Below are 6,035 nucleotides of genomic sequence, written 5' to 3'. Positions count from 1 at the left end.
GGTTTCATACAAATGCAAAGACACAGACATCTGCATGTTTTTGTCATTGACATGATGTCAAAATGAATGAAAGTTAATGTTTATGATGGTTAATAAAATAAAGGGTAGGACCAGTGTCAAAGTATAGAAATCACCAAATAATAACCACCGGTGTTTAGTATAATAAACCAATTCAGCAACAAGAAAGCTGATTAAAGTGGATGTGCACAGCCAAACAACAAACATCCAATTGTGTACATAGATCTCAAAATGCTGCAGAAAATCCAAGGGGGGGAAAAAAAACATCACATGAAAGCGCGCAAACTTTGATTGACGGGTGATATGACATGCACAAACAAACAAACAAACAAAGAAAAAGTTTTAAGAAAAACGTGGACTCTGTGTTCCAGTCTGCACGGCACAAATCTGACCCGACAGCCCGCTGCAGCAATGGATTGAGTTTGGCTACAGCTGCATCCAGCTGGATCATCAATGGCACTCAAAGTAGGCCAGTCAAACTCTTCAAGTCATTCATTTCAACAAAATTACAATCATTTCTGTTAAAGACAGGTTTGGGGCATTCACAATAACTCTGCCCTTTTTCTCTTGGCAGGGAAATCATTAGTATTAGTCTGTGTCTTCCCGACTATCCAACAGTTAAGGTCGAGAGAGAACAGCAGCACTGACAAGCAGTTGGCCCTGGTTATTAAAGTCTGTTTAAGAGGCAGTTAAATAAGCAGCAACATAAAGAGACTGTGTCACTGCCACTGCCCTGATGGAGGCTGAGCTGCAGAGGCTGTATGTGTATTTAAATGCGCATGTGTTGCTATTAATGTGAACTGAGAATGTGTGTGTGTGTGTGTGTGTGTGTGTGTGTGTGTGTGTGTTTGTAGGGGTCAGCGAGGCGAACTGGCCCGCTATTGTTTAAAGGAAATCACATCTCACGGAGGATTTTTGGATGATTATTTGGGATGATGGAACATCAGGGAGACAGACGCACGTATAAACACACAGCCAGGCACGCGCGCACAAATGAAAACATATGTACGTGTGCACGTCTGACATACTGGGAACGTGACATGGCAGCAGGGTTTGTGATGTAAATAATATGTGAACGGCATCAAAATAGCTTCAACAAACAATCACCTAGCCTTATATGACAGTCACTGGATGGCTGCAAAGCCCTACTAGTCTTGCTCTATAAATCCAGGTGATGTGTGTATGTGTATGTGTGTGTGTGTGTAAAAGCTAATGTTTATTTTATGTCACACGTAGAAATATTCCTAGAGGAGGAGAATGATATTAGATATTTTTAGCAATGAGCAGCACTAAGAGTTTTCAGAAAGTACAGGCTGTACCTTAACACTTTACCCCAGTTTGTTTTTGTTACTGATCAACTACCACCCAGGGGAGGTGACAGGAGAATGTGTCATGTTGTGAAGAAAGGGAATTTTCCGTGTGTGTCATGGGTAATTTGGCAAAGTGCAACGGCTCGTGTGAATTGATGTCGTTTTTCTTTTCTTTCTTTCTAGGTTTAAGCTGCATCGTTCGGAGCTTCAGAGGCAGACAATCAAGGATGGACTCAAAGTTCAGAGGCAGAGCCCGAGCTGCAGGCTACACAGTGTTCAGCCAAAAGGAGGGAAACAAACACTGTACATGCTCAAAAGCAAGTGTTCCAAGCAAGCCATATTGCTGGTGTTATATGAGTACCCTGTGTGCCTTGTTTGAAAGAAAGGAGGAAATCAGCTACAACAAATATAACTTTAGGTTAAGGACAACTTTTTATACATATACTTTATTAATTAATACTTTTACTAAAGTTGATATCAGCGGGAAATATAAGAGTTTCACTTCTACATGTGTGTGACAGCTGTCAGCACTGGCTCTTATATTGGAAGGTTTTATATTTAAAACCTTCCAATGTGTTGGTAACTTATCATTCTGCACAGGACCATACGCAGGATGAGTTCTTTTTTTTAAAAGACCTCGTATACTTCTTTGGTCCCACAACGGCACATTTCCAACCCCAAGAGACGGGGGGAAAAAAACTACTCTGAAAACAATCATTAACACCTAAATTGTGAGTGTAAAAAGAAAAAAAAATGGAAGAAACCCCAGGAGAGGCAATTCAGAGAGATCCCCCTCCTCCAGGGATGGCCGGATGTGCACTAAGAGCTGTGTGTGGGTAAAACCAGTGAACTGTACGTGGGCAGATTTAGTAATTGTTGTGTCGCCTCAGCTGCAGCCCCCACAGGCTTTCCATGGGGAAAGAAGCCAAAGGCCAGCTTGTAAACATGAAAGCGAAACCTGAGATTTTTGCATGTGTTTACAGTAGGTGACTGCACACACTATATAACCGCATCCTGGATAAACCATTCAGCCTGAGTCACAAATGCCCCTAAAGTAATAATCTACACTTTTAATTTTGGGGCTGTGTAAAAGACACTAAGAAAGTAACCACGGAGCTATGATGTCGTAATTATCCCCTGATTGATTGTTGTTTATTAACCCTTGAGGTCGGTGAGACCCATTATTAATGTGTTTATTAAAATTTAAAAGGGGTAAATGAATCCTTTCTTCAGCTTGAGACTCATTGTGCTTGGTTGATTTTACTTGAAGAAAATGTAAAACATATTAGGTTTAAGTGCATGTGTACCTCCCTACACAGACCCAAAGCCGAGAGCAGCGGGAAAAACAGCAAAACTTGGTAAAAAGAGGTGTTAAATGCATAAATAAATGAATATGTGAATAAATTAAGGGATTATAGTGTTTGCACAATAGACAGGGAACGAGTTGCAACAATGTTCCTGTACTTTTTGTTTGTTGTTGTTTCGTCTCTGTGTCCCGCAGGAACCTGTACAATATGGTTTCTCACTGTAGATTAAATGAGGAACACTACAGATTATTACGGTTGGCCGAATGGCTCCTCATCACAATTGATGATTAAGGTAACAGGAATGTTAAAAAGATTTTATGTTTAAGAGACCATAGAACTGAATGTGCACAACAAGCTGTTTTTATCAAGGGAACAAAATATTTTGTTTAATACAGATATGTCAGTTGCATCTTAATTGTGTGTGTTTGAAACGCACACACAAAGTCAAAGTCCGTCACTCATGTAGGCTGTAGAGGGACATAGTGTTTATTCTGTGGGGTGGAGTCATACAGCGCATCCAGAAAGTATTAACTTTGTTCACATTTTGTTATGTTACAGCCTTCTCCAAAAATAGATTAAATCATTATTTGTCCTCAGAATTCTGCAAACAATTCCCCATATTGACAACATGAAAGACGCTTGTTTGAAATCTTTGCAAATTTCTTAAAAATAAAAAGTGAAAACACATCAATACCTTCTGAATGCATGTATTAGCAGCACATCTTTCCATTTTCTGATAAAGGTTCAAGAACAAAAATATAACATATATCTTTCTTTAACAAATATTACATTTTCTTCCAAAAAACAAATGGAACTTCTGTTTCAGTACATGTGACCTAGAGAAGGTAAATGTCAAACCTTATCCCCACATGTTCTCTGCATTACACCCACAACATTATGGGTGTATCTGCAACCTAAGTAAGAACATGACACAACTGTTAAGAATAAATAAATAAATGTAACACACAACTCAACAATAATTACATCCATCTACATGCCTACTGTATGTGGACCAATGGTGCCCCCAAGGCAGGACCATCATACTCATTTCATACAAACCATGCAGTCTCCAACCAAGACATTAATGCAAAACCTAATAAATAAATAACACAATCATGGGTAAACAGATAAATCACGAGTAAACTAAATATCCACCCCTGGTGTCCACTAATTTAAACTGGCCGAGGCGCTCGTTCACAACGAGGAACGGCAATTCCAACCTCCACCGGTGGGAGCAATAATGTGCCAAAAAAAAAAAGTGAGCCGAAACGTAGGAAGAAGACGCAGAAGAAGAAAAAAATGCGGACATAAGTTTAATTAAATTGACAGAAGCCACTTTTTGTAAGCTTTAATCATTAACTCAGTCACAGTTTGGCTTTAATTTACCCTCCGGCTTCTCTGTTGCCGTCTCTGTCTCTTTCTCTGTCAGCTTGATAGCCTGTAGAACATAGGTTCTGTCCTTTGCGTCACCTCGGCCGCCATGTTGGATCGGGGAATCCGCGCCTCTTAATTCCTAAATGGGTTCATCCACAATTCAAGTTGAAATTATTAAAGTTATTAAAGTCGATTTTACAGCAGTTGAGCTTGTTACATATATGCCACAAATATATTTATGACACGGGATAGTTCGTTAAATGTTTTCGTATTATTTAACCAAAACATGAATCTTTACTATGTGTGACACTAATATACTGTCATATTTAAGGTGAACTCCGCGTATATAATTCAGATTTTAGTGTAATGTTAAAAGATAAGATGAGAAAAGACTTTTATTAATCCAACAGTAAGGGAAAAATAAATATTTACATTTGTACTGTGATTTTGAGTATTGAATATTGCACCTCCCATGACTATTGTATGGATTTGAATACTGCATATTGCGTAACACCTTTAGTTACACTTAATTGTATTATTATTATTATTGTTGGTATTGTTATTTTCTGACTGTATTGATCTCTTCCTTCCTTTACACACGTTGTCTGTTCAGTTCTGTCTACTAACGATTTCCTGCGCCACCCTTAGATTTTCACTGGCCCCATCCGTTCACCCCTATGAAGATTTTCTGGGGGTGCCACTGACTTGAACACACACCTTTCCCTGAAATGTAATTGGTCTAGCTTCCAATTTGAAGAACAGAAAAGACATGACACCCGCTCTGGAAATGCCAGGTATGTCCAAAACTGTGGAACTCAGTTATACTTAAGGCAAGGACTAGACCATGCAAATGCAAAGCTCTGCTTCATTAATAACAGCCCGTTTAAAGGCAGAACAAGGGAGTGTGTCACACCATCATTTAAATACTATGTACGTATGCAACGTATGCATTCACAGGATATGTATGTAATGCATAATGTGCATTTCTGCATGTCTGAGTCTGCATGTACTCTGGAGTTGCTTAGCATAACATGTTTTTAATGATTGTGCAGTGCGTACAGCATGCATGTGTAGCGGTATTAAACATGCAAGTCGTGTGTGTCCAAATGTGAGCATGAGCGAGCATTTGTGCATGCACGCTCGTGTTCATCAAATACATCCCAACACAGTTTCTCCAAATTGTCTTCAGGGAGTGGATGCCTTTCCATTAGTGGGAGAATGAGAAGCAGTGGGAGGGATATTTGCTTGCACCAATTAAGACTGTCATTAACTCTGTGCAATACACTCACGCATAAAGAGACAAACATACACACACAGTATTTAACACATTTAATTCAACAGCCAGTGAATCAGTGCATGTGTGTGTGTGTGTGTGTGTGTGTTTCTGTGAGCTGAAACCTGGACAGTCAGGACTGTGAGGAGAGTCTTTCATCTCTTGCTCTCTCACATTCTGTCTCTCACTCCAGGGCTGCATGAACACAGCGAGCCTGTGTGAGAAGTGGTGCGTGTGTGTGTGTGTGTTTGTGTGTGTTTTCTTCTTTGGCTTCAAGCCCTTCACCTACCCCTCTGTTTAACCCAACAACACAGATGTCTCAGCACAGTCATGAAGTCGCATAAACACCCACACAATCGCACACTTGGATATGCGATTGTGTCAAAGAGAATTAAATCGTGGTGTATACCACCCATCTGAATATGATGCCAGCTCTGATTATTTGTGGCATGACAACAACATTGTTACAGCTCCACTAATATTTTCTTTATTCACCTCAAACCACACTGGCTGAGGGTTTTTTTTTACCAGTCTGCACATTAGAGTTTCCTCATGAGTTTCACTCAGACCACCATGAGACAATAAAAGCCTTGATTTAAACTCAGGTTAATAAGGAAGAAATGCATATTTGCATCAAGAATGATTAAAGTGCCTCATTAGGTTAAGGATGCAGGTTAAGGTTTTCCCATAGGAAACCAGTACAGCTGATAAATATATAATCAAACACCCTGCATCACATCTGTTAGTGGGAAG

The sequence above is a fragment of the Anabas testudineus genome, chromosome 21 (genome assembly GCF_900324465.2).
Source record: "Anabas testudineus chromosome 21, fAnaTes1.2, whole genome shotgun sequence".
NCBI lineage: Eukaryota > Metazoa > Chordata > Actinopteri > Anabantiformes > Anabantidae > Anabas > Anabas testudineus.
The sequence above is the reverse complement of the archived record's forward strand: the minus strand, read 5'-3'. Positions refer to the sequence as shown.